The 16,881-nt window shown below is 45.6% G+C and overlaps 1 protein-coding gene across 2 annotated transcripts in view; it reads left to right on the forward strand.

The window, feature by feature from the left end:
• Positions 1–15,724: 15,724 nt before the first annotated feature.
• LOC139048746 (guanine nucleotide-binding protein G(o) subunit alpha-like) overlaps positions 15,725–16,881 on the forward strand; it is a 40,228-nt gene continuing 39,071 nt past the window's right edge. Inside the window, exon 1 of one of the 2 annotated variants that reach the window (XM_070523303.1) lies at positions 15,725–16,028. The gene's annotated coding sequence lies outside the window, so the exon portion shown is untranslated. Of the gene's footprint in view, positions 16,029–16,235; positions 16,629–16,881 lie in introns of those variants that run through there. The other variant, XM_070523304.1, reaches the window with a different exon arrangement.

Here is a 16,881-nt window from a genome sequence, read left to right on the forward strand (position 1 = left end):
CTTTATGCATTACACTGTTCACAAACCATACCAAAACGCAAATGGCAGTTAATGTAGATGCACGCTGCGAGACATCAATGCAGTGACGTTTGTTGAGCAAGGAATGGTGCGAGGTGTATGCAGATGAATGAATGACGTGCTTATGTACTTAGTTATATACCTTGCAGGCTGCAAGGTTGGAGTATTATGCAAGGGGGAATAAAAAAGTTGTTACATAAGGAAGAAGGGCACAACATTAAGAAAAAAAACCAGCAAAGAAAGCAGTACCAATACATTACACCAACTAGCCCAACGTATTTTACTGGCACAACATTATACAATACTTAACAAACAATAACAGAAAAAGTTACTGCCCATGCACCCTGTACAGACGGTAAACCAGCGAAGCTGAAATGTGCAGCCCCAGTGTTTATCACTGGGTTAATTCCAATGGTTTATTCAAGTCTTTCTATATTATTGGTTATGTCTGTGTTTCTTAATGAGGTTATGCACATGTTTGGCTTGGGTTTATCACATTGTTTATTTGGAGTGCCACACATTGCACTTTGCAAGGTCAGCATCATGGAAAGTGCAATGAGTGGTTCATTGTGTTAATCCAGCGGGTACATCAAAGTCTTTCTGAATGCTGTTATGCACTTGTGTTTTGTAATGCGTTAATCATAATGTTTATGACTTAGTTATGCACTGTAGTTACGAAGTGACACACCGGGGCTGCACATTTCATTTAATTAAATACAGGGACACATTTTCGAACCTATTGGGAAGTCTGAGAGAGACTGCTGCACATGTGCTCTGCTGCTAGAGAGAAACGACGTCACTATCGGTCTAGCCAATGGCCCACCACACCTTTGCTGTGAGATAATAATGACATCATGATCTTGTCTTAACCCCATCCCCCTCTGTGTCCCTTCCCTGCAATAATACGCAGATAAATGTATGTTTGAAATGCATAAGCATTTCTATGTCTACCCAACAACAAATGTCTTCGTCCATCATGCAAGACGAATGCAATGGCTCACACCCCCTTAAACAATGGCTCATACCCCTACACTAGGGTTTTTGGGATCGGACCATGAGTGTTTCACATAGGCATATACAGCTTCACTGTAAAAAGAATGAACACCTTTCTGCTAGAGACCGAGACAATCATGAGGTGTATTAACAAATGAAAGTTTATTGAACATGCCGAGTAAATGCTGTTTGACAAGCAATAAATCGAATTTACACAAAAAGCAGAAGCAAGATCTGATGTGTGTCAATACAGATCCCAACAGGAAACGCATCCATCTCTGAAAGTGTAACAGCGGCCATGCTGACACAAGATTCTTCCAGTGTATTTGCATCTACAGCATCCATAATTTCTCTAGGCAGCCGATCTCCACAGAATGCTAGCTTCTTCCTCTACAATGCACTCTCCACATCTGAGCGTGCATTGTAGAGGAAGAAGCTAGCATTCTGTGCAGATCGGCTGCCTAGAGAAGTTACGGAAGCTGTAGATCTAAAAATGCTGGGTTAATCTTGTCAGCACAGCCTCTGTTAGAAATGGATGCATTTCCTGTCAGGAAACGCACCTGAATTTTTGCTTCTCCTTTTTGTGTATGTTCAGTCTATTGCTTGTCAGCGAGCATTTACTCGGTGTGTACATTAAATTTTTGGTTGTTAAATCATATCGGTTTTCTCGTTTGTCCTATGTGTTCTCTGGTGCCATTTGCAGCCAGGCTATTCGTTTTTTTTTTAGACTGCAACAAGTCACTTTAATGGTTCTCATGATACCTTACAAAATTTTTAATTTGGCCAATGTAGCAAGAATGTACAGTGTGAAGCAGTAAGAACAGGGTATGCTAACTTCTGATTAAAAGGTTTATTGTGAAAATGCAGTGATCTATAAAGGTTACCACGAAGTAGTAATGCAATAAAACCTGATGAAGACTAGCCTCGTGAATTCATTAACTATATTGCAACAGAAATGTGATGGACAGGAACGAAATGAACACACAGAGCGCTTCGTTCTTGTCTGTTCTCTATCTGTTGCACTTTAGTTAATAATGAATACACACAAATTCATCTAGTTTTCAGTTATTATGTCGGGCTTATAAGCCTGCTTGTGTCCTGGAATATCTGCATGGCTACGTATCCTGTAATTTAATTTCTGGCCATGTGCTTGCAAGTCACGTTTCAATCACCTGATTTTCCTGACAATCTTGTGTGATGTGCAGGCACAGACAGTTTCTGGTGAATCCATGCAGGGTGTTGTGCAGGGTGTAATCTGCACTACAAGTGCTGCTTTGATTGCTTTCAGTTCAGCTTTTCTAGGTATAGGATGACCTGGAATGGTACTGACTTATATGGGGTTTAGTTTATGTAGTGTCGTACTTCTGTTACACTGCTATTGCCAGATCAGTGTACTATATGTGCCTTATGTTTGCTTGCATCTTCATGATTAACAACCTCCTCTGTGTGTTTTGCAGTTGCATATAGTCTTCTGGCCTAATTGTTTACCCCCATATTCCACGGTATGGGCCTGTTGTGTTTCAAGTTCAGGTACTCCCGACATTGTGTTTCTGAAGGGAGAGGTAGTCGTCTTTGCATCTCATATGCTAGCTGGCATAGTATCTTGGGACGAGGTTCTGAGCTCTTGAGACAAAGAATTTGTGCTGCAGGCTGCAACTCTACTCCGTCTAGGTGCTTGTTCGTTACTTTCTCATAGAGGTCTTCAAGCATGGTACAGCTGGAAAGACCTGTTATTACTACCCGATGCCTGTATTCGATGAGTTGTCTTTTTGTGTGCTGCTGGTAATTCATACCGTACGATACCTTGGACACAAGCATAGCATCTGCGATTTTCTATAGTATCCACTCGTCCACCCCCATAATTTCGAGATTAATCTTTTCACCAGATGTGGAAGTTGCGTCCAGGCACTGCATAATTGTTTCACCCACGTGCTGGCTCTGCCGTCATGGGCTTACACTAGCTGAGGATTTGTGGATGTTGACTTGCGGGCATATTTGTCCAGCTATGTGGATCACAATGTGCAATCTGGGGTAGTTCTTGATTCTAGTCTTTCTTTTTTTTCCGACGTTGATATGAGCTGACTTATCATAAAGCGAGAGGCCAGACTGGCCAAGAAAGTCTGCAGTGTTGTCAAGGGCTTGTTGCATCATTCTTGATTTCTGTATAAGATAGCTTTCCCATCGACTGTAATACACCATAGGCTGTAGTGTTTCATGTAGTATGCCCGTGTTGTTGGTGTGTGTGGGCCAAATGTACCTCCAACTCTCACCTGGAATTTTCAGTCTTTCAGAAAGTTACTGTTTAAGTGCTCTACCAGAAATGTTTTTCTCATCGTTCCTCCTATTAGCGCAGCATGAGGCAGTACTGCTGTTAAAAGCCTCTTCACTCTCTTCATTTTTTCATAAGCAGTATTACATAATGTCCTGCAATAAAGTTTCTGCTGCTTATGGCCCACTCATATCTGCCAGAAGGGACAACTCTTGAAAAAGGTTTTGTTTGTGCTATGTGTGCGACGTAGTATGAGCATTCATGCCTTGACATTTATACATCTGTAGAACCAGCTTCCTGACAGAGTACTTGCTATACCTGATCATGCTTATTTGTGCAGTGCTGTTGAACAATACATATTGATGCAATGAATATTTACACACTCAAATTATCATGAAAGATGGTTGTTTTACAATTCTATTGTTATTACTATTGGCATTAGATTTTGCATAGGCATGCCCCCTATGCAATAGTATTTTGAAGTGTAAGGGTTCAATAAAAGGTGATGAACTAAATCTAAGTGCAAGAGCTTTTTTCTCACCTATGACTCCCATCGAAATGCGACTTCCATGGCTGGCAAATCAACCCCTCGCCTTGTGTTAGCAGCAGAATGCTATAGCCACAGTGGCAGGTGAACAAATTGAAGAACAATATTTCTGTCTATAATTTTTTTTCTTGCCTGTATGTAAGTAAAGTTTGGAATAAGTTTGTCATTGCAAAAACGCCCTGTTTGTGGTCTTTTATTGAATAAACCACATATTGTGTATAGTTGAAATGCAGAAATTTGTTCTAAAATCCTCGGGTGATATGTTCTTGCAAGTAGCATGGTAATTCATTACTTATAAGGATAGTAATCGCAGCGGATATCGTTATATGGGTTTACACACTAATATATGTGATCGCAAGCTTATTAGAAACTTGCTAGAAACATGTAAGGCATGAATGTTTCTGCACACTTGATCAGCTGTGAACGTGCAATAACTGCTTGTACTGGCTGACTTCACTGCACAGTTTTGATTTAATTTTCCTCAGCGTGTCCTTTTATACTGTTTTATCCCCACAAGAACAGGCCGTTTGCCTGCTTTTCGCATTGTTGCACGAGTTCTACATAATTGTGCAGGAGGGTACGTTGTCACTGTGCCACTATAGCAAGCAATTTATTTAATCTACTAGCTGTACAGTTAATTACCTTGCAGAATAAGTGTTCATACAGATGCAGTAAGGATACAAAGTCCGCAACATAGTCAATGTTTATTGGTTACTGTGCAAGAAAAAAGAAAAAAATCTCCAGAGAAGAGGTGCAACTTAACGTGCATGTAATATTTTATTCAAGCCACGGATTTAATGCTATCGTAGCAAATTCATTACGATAGCCTACACTTTTGCTGTGTCAAATTTAGTAAGAGGCAAGATAAGCTTTCAAGATGCATCAGGAAATTCATGCTTGAAAACCGACAAGAAAATGCAACTGAACGGTACCGCGTCCAGCGCAACGTTGAAACTTCGGGTACTTTGCTGTCTTGTCATTTGCCCTTGCCGAGGTTGAGATAATTCAAGCTGCTCCGTAAGCGCGATTTTTGCATGCTACTCAACAAAAGAAAGTTGCGACGACCTCGTCGTCTGCTGGGGATCGAACACATCCTAGCACTCACAACTCGCAAAGGCGTACGAAGCAAACGTGAAAATGCACTTCATTTGCTGTGTAGCGTGTCAACAAACGCATAGCAATCGGAGAATGCAATCTGCAGTACAAGTTTTTTATTCTCCCTTCGCGTACGTACCGAATTCGACGATCCACGTTTCCGCGCATTGCACTTGTCATGTGAGCGCCATTTTCCAAAACAAACCCATACAAACAGGCGAAATAGCTCCGTTGACAGCTCTCCGCGCAATTTCGACGGAAAATCGCAGCGATCGGTGCGACGGTGCGACTGTGCGACCAACCGGTTGGTCGCAGCCGAAAATCGGGGGGTCGGCACTGCGACTGCGATTTTCATCGCAAACGACGGAAATCGCACTTCCGGTGCGACGAAAATCGCATCATGTGAAACAGGCTGTAGGTCGCCGGCGCCGACATCCGCCGCAGGAACGGACGCCTAAGTATCACGCATGAATGCACAGAAACATAAACAGCGCTTTGCGATTCGTTCACGTATAGCAGGAATATTTTGCGCGTTGTTCAAAAAATGTGGCATTGCAGGGCAGTATATTATCCCTTCACGGCAGTCAGTGCGTTTAATTGTCAAACGATTGGCCTAAATCGCCCACAGAGAAGTACCGCGGACTGTAGATACACACTTAGGTGGCGACGGTGCTGCCACCTATAGCCTAATCTCGCGGCCAATGTGAACCGCACTTAAAAGTAAGAACGTATTCTGGGACGATCACTTTCGGCGATACTATCACCTCGGCCATCACGCGCGCGCTGAGTGGCTGGTTGAATGCTCCGAATGAATTGATTGGTTGGTCGAGCACTACGTCACGCCAAGGTGATATTATCGCCGAAAGTGATCGTCTGAGAACTTGGTTCCTATATATGCGTTATATTTAGATGGCCATACGTTAACGTTGCTATACTTGTATATGCTTTAGGATAAAACCTCTATCGTCGCTCTGCCCGTCTACGCGGTTTCAATATAGGAAATGCTTTAGAGTTTGTTGCAACTGTGAATTTTGCAAGGGTTGACGAAGAGCGTCGTCAGTAGCCCGCAGCTTTTAAACAAGCACATTGTGGAAGATGAAAGATTCTAAAATTCGTTTACCTTCGTTTACCTTTTTCAAATTCACAGCCAGTGACGTTACGAATCATGTAACGCGTATGGATGCATGCGAATGTGGTTCAAATGCACTATTTAACATGGACGCGCTTTCCGTGCCAGCTGATGCAGTCCGAATGACCACGTTATAATTTTGATTTCGGATATGCTGAGAGGGCGTTGTCACGTGACGTGCCAAGGAGGGAGAGGTGCGGCGCGGCGAGCACCGGCGGCGTCAGCCTCAGTTGAAGTTTCGCCAGAGCATGCGTCATATATAGTGTTTCTGTATACGGAGGAAGGAAACTCAGGAGAGGACCTGACGTCACTCTTTGTGAAGCTAAAGTGAAGCCGGAAGTTGGCGTTGATCATGGCGTTGCTCCGCCTATCGGGCCAGCTCTCCTCTCTTGTTTATATTTCTCGTGAAACCACGCCGCGTTGCGCACAACCGTGGTGCTCGGACGCGCGCGCTCCGCCGCAATACTAAACAATCGTTAGCACGTTAGCGCGATTCCGCCAAAGAGGGCAACATTTCGCGCGGATATTCCTTCTTCCGTTGCCATTCCCGTGGTGCGGCACATTGCGTACAGCGTTGCATGCGCGTTGATTTCACGAACTTCAGTTCCTCCTACTCCCACCTGGCCACAGCAACATCCGGTAGAGCACGGTCCAGATAACGCAGCGCAACAAAACACGGAGACCAACGCGAACCTGCCCGCACGGCGCCTTTGCCACGGCACGAAACCTACGGAGCAACACGTGTGAGCGCACAGAACCAAAACAAAGCCGCCGTTGTGGCCCGAAAGGCGTGGCTGCCACGGCAAAGAAATGAAAAAGCAAGAAAAATGAGAACCTACTACGTCATTTCCTCCACACTTTTCTCCTAGCGCGCGGAGGGGGTAGGGCTTCTCCTCAGTTTCCTTCCTCCATGATATACAGGGACACTAGTGCGTCATCGCGCCGTCTGCTTCCCGGATATGTCTCTCCCGCTTGTCCTTCCCTTGCCATTGACATGATTTCTGTGGGCAGAGACAGCGCCAGTGGACATTACGTAATATGAGGACGCAGGTGCCACTGCGAAGGCGTTTTGGTTGTTTTTTTGAAAGCAGGTGTTGGCGAAACAGTTTGGAAACGATAGTTTTCCTAAAGGTTTTTGTTAAGCCGAAAAGTGCAAACGGAGAAAAATATGACCGTCATAGATTTCAGGACACGATACTTTATTTTAAGACCCAAAACAACTAATCAAAGCGCCCTGCTTCATAGGATGGACCCTGGTCTGCGGCAACTGCTTCCAAGTCTTCAAGCCCTTTGTGTTTCAGCTTTATAGAGCAGCCGCCCTTGTCTGTTGGAGCAGACAAAAAAAGGACACCGCAGCCAGAATTGTGCCTCTCATTTTTAGTATCTTTTTTTTTACTTTGCGGTCTGCAGTACTCTCGGTGGAAGGTATCCCATGATTAAAAACGCGCGAAAAACTAACTTCCTAACATTGTTGATACAGTGTTCACTTTCTGCGGCGAGCGTGTGCATCGCCGTCTTAAGAAGAGAATTCATTTTCTTCTTTACTATCGCGCAGATTAGAACCAAACTTGTTGATGAGCTTCTTTATACGTCTAGAAATACAAAATAAATAATTTTAAAAAATCGTTTTTTTTTTCTGGCTAAAATCGCGATTTTAGCTCCGTCATCATCATCATCATCATCATGATCAGCACCATCATCATCAGCAGCAGCCTGGTTACACCCACTGCAGGGCAAAGGCCTCTCCCACACTTCTGCAACTACCCCGGTCATGTACTAATTGTGGCCATGTTGTACCTGCAAACTTCTTAATCTCATCCGCCCACTTCACTTTCGGCCGCCCTCTGCTACGCTTCCCTTCCCTTGGGATCCAGTCCGTAACCCTTAATGACCATCGGTTATCTTCCCTCCTCATTACATGTCCTGGCCATGGCTATTTCTTTTTCTTGATTTCAACTAAGATGTCGTTAACTCGCGTTTGTTCCCTCACCTAATCTGCTCTTTTCTTATCCTGGAGGCTTACGAAAAGGGTTCTCCTTAAATTGAGGACGACGCAACGAGCTATGGAAATAAGAATGATAGGTGTAACGTTAAGGGATAAGAAAAGAGCAGATTAGCTCCCTATCCCCCCTTAATCCCAGGCAGCGCAAGGACTTGCGAGGTTGGCCAGCGGACGTGGAATTGGGGATATTTGAACATCCTCAGGTCGTGCTAGAGATGTCCTCAACTGATCCTACCTGGATCCATTTGTCCGTCCAAATCACATACATGTGACCGCGTTCTTTGGTCACGGTGCCAGCGCCTTCTCTGCAATCATTTAGGTAAGCGGTTACAGGACGCGACCGCATCCGTTTGCGTGAGACTTGAATGTCATTACATACCGTTGCTATGCCATGGAATTGTTTGCGTAAATGTCACTGCTGAACTACTTGTCATATATATGTGTCATGTACACATCGCAATGCATTGTATAACGTACTCCATTCACTTAGCAAAATAGCGCGACATAATCAGGAAAATGCGTATATTACTAGCATCAGTAATATATGTTTTGCAGAAAAATCGAGCAATATTTTCGAAAATACATTTTGCGTTCGCGCTGTAACACAGTTTAATCTGGTTTTTATTATTATTCGCGGACAAGTCTTGACTGACCACGCCTTGACAGGATTATAATAGACTTTCGCCCTTCTGTAAAGGATAATAATTAATGAAGGTGTTACGTAGCTAATGAGTGCTGCCTACGTTTCGTAACCAGGTGGTGAAGATGTTAGTATGATTGTTATAAATGTATGAATACGGTATAAGCCGCGTTTTCGCTTAACACTAAAGCGAAAACTAGTATATACAACAGTATAGCTTCAGCACGTGCCGGCCTTCACTTGCCTTTTTTTTTAATAGCCGCGTTAAATGGATAGCACGTCGCATAATGTAAACGGCGGTAATGCGCTAGGAAGCAAACTATCGCAGCGCAGATGTTACTGTGCCATTGCGAGTGGTAGCTGTGACGTTGAGGTGTGATGCTTGCCTATAACTATACTTTAGGCTCAAAGGAGTGTGACTGATTCGTCTAGCTGGTGCACCAGTAGTTCTTTTGCTGCAGGAGAGTGTATACGCGTGCCAATAAAACAGGACGACATGCAGCAGGCAAGGACGAAAAGTCCGACAGGTCTATAGACAAGAACGGCACCGAGAGCGGCGCTGCTGCGCCGGCGTTGAGAGCACCGCATGCGGAGCAAAATTCTATTAGCCGGTGGTACCCCTCTCCCATCTCTCGTTCGCGCCGCCTTGATTGCCTCCTGCACTGCGCGTGTTTGGGCACGTTTCGCGCCGCGCGCGGTGTGTGCGCGTGGACATTTCTTTCGAAGGGCGGTGTACAATCTCTCTCACATTTAGGGGAAAACTCGAAGCGCATTGCATCGCGATGCGGCGAGCGCTTGAGTCAAGCGGCGGCAGCAGCTCGCGCAGATGCTCGAGGGGCGGGATCTTGAACGGCGTGTTGTCCATGTTGAACCATGTTGTCAAAAGAAGTTTGTGGAACTCCATTATCGCCAATGAAGGATCAGAGTGTGGCGACGCACAACGTTTAGTAAAGAATATCAGCTCAGTTCCCGCAGTACCGATGAAATCGGTGCATTGCCCCTGACAGTACCACGCTTCCCGAAAATGCGGCCAGCGCGCGCCGCCGTAGCAGACGACGCAGATCACGACACTGCCCCTCAAGCGTGTGCGCTTGCTCGAGCTGCTGCCGCCGCACGACTCCATTGCTTGCCGCATCGCGATGCAATACGTTCCGAGTTTTCCCCTTAGTGTGAAACAAACTGCACACGCTATATTTGCCTTTAAGAAGATCGGTACGCTTGACGATTATTTTTATGGCTGCAATGCGGCGAAACGGCAACGTCTGCTTAACCATGTAAGGGACGCTGAGCAGGTAATTGGAAACGACATCGTATGTGCCGCCGGAAAAATCGTCAGCACATACGATGCGGCACATACATACGGCACCTACGAGCTAAAGTCATTTTTGCAGTTTCTCACATTATGTTTGCTACAAATCCGTGTTGTCTCTGATGGCGACAACGGACTTCTATCGACACTGTGCGGAAATAAACAAGATATATCGCTGCATAGCACAAGTACGACATGCGCACACAACTTTAACTAGTACGTCCCCTACAATATGGAATAGAGGCAGCAATGTAGACAGCTTGGTCATTTTTTAACAGTACTCAAGAGACGGAAGTTGAAAGTATTATTAATCATTCCTGCTTCAGCAATGCCGGCGCGACCAAGACGCGGGTGTGTATCGTCCAGTAACCCGATCGATCGGTGCGGTGGTGAAGCGGGAATGAACTCCGGTCATGTTCAATCACATACATGTGAACTCCAGGGAATATACAGGGAATATGTGCATCATGCACATATTCAATTTCTCGGCACGCGTGAACTTCGGCCACTGCTAGCGCATACAACAGACGTGGTTTCCATTCTTAGACAGCGCACACACAAACGAAACACGAGAAAGAAGACAGGACAAGCGGACAAGGACAATAAAAGGATTATGTACCGAGTAATTATTAATTTCACGTGGGTTACATATAGAAACCGTCATACACTCAGGAGTGATCAATGAACGAGCTCGCTTCGTTTGCCAGATGTTTACTTCGCTCGGCGCACCGCAGTAATCCATGTCTGTCGTCTGCTTCTTTCGTACCATTTTCTTGTGAATCGGCAGAATTTCACTGGTGGCATCAACCTTTTCATGTTTACATTGCTGTCGTGACAGTTAACAACACAATAATAATTTCCGGTCATCCGAAGAGGTGCCGTCGCAAACAAGAGACGTTTCGCGCGCAGCGCGAACTGAACGCGGGCGCGACCGTGAAGAGAAGCGGCGACGGAAACCCCCGTTGGAGATGAAATCGCTCCGCCAGGGGAGAAACGAGCGCTGGCGTCTAGGATGAAACTTGGCGTGCGGTCGTCTATAAGATGCATGGACATAGAAATGCTCACAGTGCATATATCTTAGTCAACGAGCGTTTGCAAAATATATATAAGGAAAAGCATCACATCTCCTGCGAAGCACACCCTCGTGCACCAGCTGTCGTAGGTTTTTTTTTCTGCCTTATAGAAAAAGCGCAGAGAACAATGCAAAGAAGGAACCAACAAACCCGCGTGTCTGTTTGTTGTTTTGTTAATGTGGTTTCTTTACAATACACCAATAATGCGCGACAACGAGCATTTGGGGAGGTGAGTCGGTCTCATAATTTGGCAATAGCTCTTTTCGCCACATGTTACATGTTCGCGTGTGTCATTCCGCTTGTTTAAAGAAGGCTAATTATGTAAAAAAAAACCGTTGTTCGTGTTAGTTGTTTTTTAAAGGTTAACCAGGAAAATCCCTAAATTTGGAAAACCGGGAAACAAAACCGTGATTTCGCCCCTGGTTTCTCTTTTTAGAAATATCACCCGATTCTTACGCCGATTCTAGTAACCAGGCCTCTCGGAAGGCATTGAACGGATAGTATATCGCTTTTTCGGTGGGGACGCTAGCCATGCCGACGTTCGTCGAGAGAAACGCGACGAGCGACAAGGGCTCTCGTAATTGGAGGGTGGTCGATGCGAGCACCCAGATCGTGGTGTACCTCGGCATTCATCGACGACGTCTGCTGCGTTAATTGCCATGGCTGCCACATATGGGGCCGAAGCGGCCGGCGTTCGCGTGCGTTCTGTTCCTCATGCACAGCCGTCCTGAAAGCCACCGGGGCAACACGAGAGACTTGCTCACACCGAAGTAATTCTTCAATTACAATCTGCCGTATTGTCGACGAGAGGCCAGTATAGGCGTGTCATATCACATGTACGCCGCACGTATCCAATAATCTCGTATGATCATATGGGAACAAGAAGAAGAAAAGGGGTTAATCGATGGGGCCCGATATTTTATTAATCATGTAACGAGAAGCCAACAAACAAGGACACCAAAGAGAACATAGGGGGAATTACTTATACTTACTAATTTAATTTAAAAAATGATAAATTAATGGCAAATAAAAGTGGATGAAAAGAGAACTTGCCACAGGTGGCGAATGAATCCACGTCTTCGCATTACGCGTGGGATGCTCTTCTTTTTATTTTCTTTTTTTCAGAAAGTTTTTTTCAAATACACGAGCATTTTGAGGAAATATTAAATTTCAGTTTATCGTAAGCTAAATTGGTGATATAGATGTGTCCAAAATTGATTTATGTGGTGATCGTGTTTTTTTTAGGCTATTTGTATTTACTTGCGTTGTGTATTTTGCAGCGCAAGTGCTTGTGTTCTGCGTTTTCGGCCATTCGAAATATTTGACTTTATATATGCCTATGTGCACTGAACTCACGCACAAAACTTTGCGATTCATTAAATGTTGGACTGTGTTGTTTTTATACATATAGTGTTCTACTGAGTGTCATATTTTGTGACATTATTCTCCGTTTTTGTGCATATTTGCTTCGTTTGCTAAGTGACAAGGAGTATAACCAGTGCCGTCATAAGGGCACCGACCTCTCCTATTAATGATTTCAATAAAAAATAATAATAAAGAAAGCTTCGTTACCATCCGTGGCAAGGTGCGAAGGTTGTAAATTCTGTGTCTCTCCCAAAGCAGACTTAAACCACATCATGTGGGGCTGCCCTAAGCACCCCCTTCCCCCTTTCCTCAAGCAATTAATATCTATAAGGAGCAGTGGGAGGCTGCCTTGTGCAGCTCCAGGCCCGATCTTCAGGAGTCCATCCTGGAGTCGGCTGAGAGGATAAAGGAGGCCTACTTCAAGTAGTTCCTCCCCTACCCTCTATTCCATTGCCCCCTTCCCTTTAAAGAGGGATAAATAAAGTTTTTCTCATCATCACGTCACATGTTGTAGTCTCACATTCGCGCCAGTCGCGTGAAGTTAATTTGAGGTACTCACAAGTTAAGTTTCAAGTTATACGATAGGCTTCACAATAAATTTATGCATGGTGCGTGCCCACTGATCCGGACGGTTATAATTGCCTTTCGCATTTTCGGACAAAGGCTTATCGATCGCGATTGCGAGCGGTTCCGACGGAAAAAAAAAACGACTCGTGCTCCAAGTTCCCGAATGTAAGTCTCGGCTGTGGAGAAAGAGCAACGTTGTCGCGTGGAAAGAGAGAAGAGGAAAAAAAAAAGAAAATAATGCGCGCACGCAGGTCAGCCGAACGATTATTTCTCGATCAACCGAGTTCACCTTTGGGCGGCTAGCTGTCATTACTTTCCCGATTCGTTTCTCTTACTCGATATTTTTGTTTCGAGCGTTGACCTCCCGTAGCGACTCGGGGGCTATGAGAGTGCATTGGAGCGTCGCGGATGAATTTCGGCCACCATGAATGGGGCGATTCCTCTGACGTGCACATATCAATCTAGACGCATGAACGCGCGTGTTCCCATTTCGCGCTCGTCGAAATGCGGCCGCCGGCAGCCTGCGGGCGAAAGGAAGAAGGGAAGCAATGGAATGAACGCGTACGTTTACGGGGCTCACATCTACGAAACGCGCATCTTCCCGCTCCTGACTCGTCGTGTAAGGGAAACTGCTTGAAAACCCGTCGTTTCACTCTCCCCCCCCCCCCCCCACCCAAGAATGTGAAGAATTATACGCCCCTTTTCATTTTTCTGTCTTTTTTTTGCTTTTTTCACCGCTGTTGTAGAGCTCGAGACGTGATATTCGTTTAATTAATTGAGATCGCGCTTCACACCCACCCGCATCCGCGAGAAAGGCTCGGTGCAATGCTGTCATCGAAATCGTTTCTCACATCGGCTTCCTCCTTTCCGAAAAGAAAGAAGAAAAAAAGAGAGAGAGCGAACGACAACCTAAAGCCATGGTGTCTCGTCTTAGACGACGACTATATCACTTGTATACCGTCGGGATTGATGGTATTAACACAAATATATGTTCTTACACGCGAATAAACTCAAGGTAGCGGAGATGAATGAGGAAAGTATATAGAGAGATATAGCATTACGATTATCGAGCAACCATTGTTTTACGCCCTTCGCGCGGATCTTACACCGAAGGGTTGGCGCATTGTCGCCGCACAGCAGAAGACGCGTCATCAATGTCCTATAGTTCCTCATTATACTGTATTGATTGCGGGCACGGTAAATGTCGATACCGCGCAATACTTGCAAACAATGGAACGGGTCGCCGTGCGTATGCAGAGGGCGGAGTCCACACTGTCGTCGCGAGAACGTGCCCCATATTGGGGTGAGATAAATCGTACAATGTGTTCGCACCGCCTAGTATGAAAGCGTGGTTGCCACACTGCAATTGACGATAAGTAACTATAACAACGATCAGTGGAAGAAACCATTCAATGTAATTATATTTACGTGCTGATTGCCATAAATATGATCTTCTGCAGCGGATAAGTTTGATAATTAATGAATATGTTAACAAAGAAACATATTCACTTGCTGTCAAGAAACGGACGTGCGAATCGGGAAGCAAATGCAATATTGTGCGTTTACCAACCATAGTATAGCAGGAGCGTACGTACGTATCACGATATGACTATTCGGTTGGAGCTACATTAAGAAACATACGTCGCACCTAAATATGATTATTTGTACGTTTATTATACACGAAGCCTCGGGTCACTGTTACGCGCGTCTGCAACCAAAATGTGCGTGTATAGTTGACATGATAACAACGTTGCAAAAACCATGCGCGCCAACCGTCACATAAATTTCTGTAAAAATTGGTTTGGTGCGAAAAAATTTTTTTTGCTTAAATATATAGTTGTGTTTGAAGCACTCATAACCTCACAAGCACCTGCAGTTAGACTCTCAGATCTGTTCTTATCTCTTATCTGCTGAATTAAATTCGAGCGTGCCTGACAGAGGCATTTGCATTCTTTTAGCCCGCATATACTGCGTATTTTAATGCGACGAAAACACGCGTTGCCGCTGTCAACCTAATCTAATAAAATTCAGCTTCGACCGACTTCAAGTTCTCGAAAATGCGCGCAGTTATTATATCTGACAGCGCCTAAATGCAAACGCAAGGCTGCCCGGGAATTGTACGTTGGGCTTACCTGCTCAGCGCTGGAGTAATGCGTGCGGCTTACTCCGTCTGGTTTCCCGAAAGCGCCGTTCTGGGTTTCACTCGGGATCCGAACGCAATGAGGAAACTTTGCACACTTTAGGTGGGCAGCTTGTGGCTGGTTGTTCTTTTCGGCACTGGAAGTGTGTTTTGGAAAACAAAGAACCACGCACACACACCGCTGACAACATCCTCGGAAACGAGTTTTGTGGTGAAGAGTACCCGAAGGCGACAACGAAAGGCAGACTGTGTCGCCATCTGGTTTACGGAAGCGCGGCACTCAAAGGTAAATAAATAGGTTAGTTAAATGAATGCATTGATACGCTTCGGAATTATCTCCGTATTAACGTCCGCGCAGTCTTACGAGTGTTGTTTGATAGTATTGTGAAACGTATACAGTGTATTTACTCCAAAAGCGCATGAAGTATTCTTTTATTTGTGGCTCTGTGGACTCATTTTATTCCATTATAGTATGTCTATTTGGTTCGTCCTAGTGCAAAGTAATAACAGCTGCGAGCGAAGTAAATTTGTGACCTGCCGGCTGATATAATTTTTTTTTTCATGCAGTGCTAAATTATGTCGATGCTGGCGACGTGCCACGGCAGTTTGTCGAAGCTTCGTCGGCGTCTCTCGTAAGGGTTTCTGGGAATGTCAACAAGCCTGTGCGTGCGTGCGTGAGTCATTGCGTGAGCACGTTTTTTGTTGTCAGCGCCGTATTTTTGTCACTCTTCCGCCTCGACGCTCTGGTGACCGACCTTGTTCTGTGCTGTGACCGAACGAGCCATATGGAGGTGCCGCTGAGACCGCGTTGACTGACGGCGCCCGGCGAGGCATCGTGACCGCGTCCGTGTCGACCCCTCTCAACGAAGAAAAAAAAGAGCGTAAGCGACCCATTAGCATCACACCGTCTATTTAAAAATGTCCGCCGCAGCGTGCTGTGCACGCGCGCTTTGTTGTCGCAAATGAGCTTGCTCGCTTTGTCGTCACGTGCGCAGCAACCTCATTTGACGAAGCCGCGCAGTCTTATCGGAAGGGATAGCTGGGCGGAGCATTCCTCGCGCGCACTGTCTTATCTGTGAGCATTGCCAAGCTAGGGTGCCAGGCTGCTTTGCACACTGCGCAGCGTTTCGTGTGCTACCCGCAGCCGATGAATGTGGTCGGCCGCGAATTCGACCCATAGCACTAAGTTAAATACTAGACCGTCTTCTGCGCCGCCGTCACTTGTGTGTTGTAAATTTCTGCAACCTGCGACTTTTGCTGGAACATTTGCTCGAATTTTGGTGGTTGCGCGTTAGTAGGGTGCATCACTGCCTCAGGGGCAGTTCCGATCCAGTGTTCGACCATCCGGGCTAGCGGAACATGCATGTAGAACAGACTGCCTACCCTTACGTACTGCCTGCGATGTCGAAAATATATCCCGAGGAAACGAGTTTTTATGCTACGCAGCGGTGAAATCGCCGCCTTCGCGTGCTCTGTAGTAGGTCGGGGTTGTTCGTCGCATCTTGCGCTCGTATAACTGCTGGCTTCACCTACCACCGTGATAGCGAAATCTCCGAGCGGGAAAAAAAGAAAAAAACTCTTCTGTTCGCAGCGTCCGCCGTGTTGAATATACCAAACACACGGGGTCGGTAGCTCCCACGGTCCGCCGTTCCGCTACGGTGCTACGCTACGCACCTGTAGCGCGTAACCGCGAGACCCGGATGTCCGCATGATCTCGGCACTATTCTTGACGCT

The sequence above is a fragment of the Dermacentor albipictus genome, chromosome 8 (genome assembly GCF_038994185.2).
Source record: "Dermacentor albipictus isolate Rhodes 1998 colony chromosome 8, USDA_Dalb.pri_finalv2, whole genome shotgun sequence".
Taxonomy (NCBI): Eukaryota; Metazoa; Arthropoda; class Arachnida; order Ixodida; family Ixodidae; genus Dermacentor; species Dermacentor albipictus.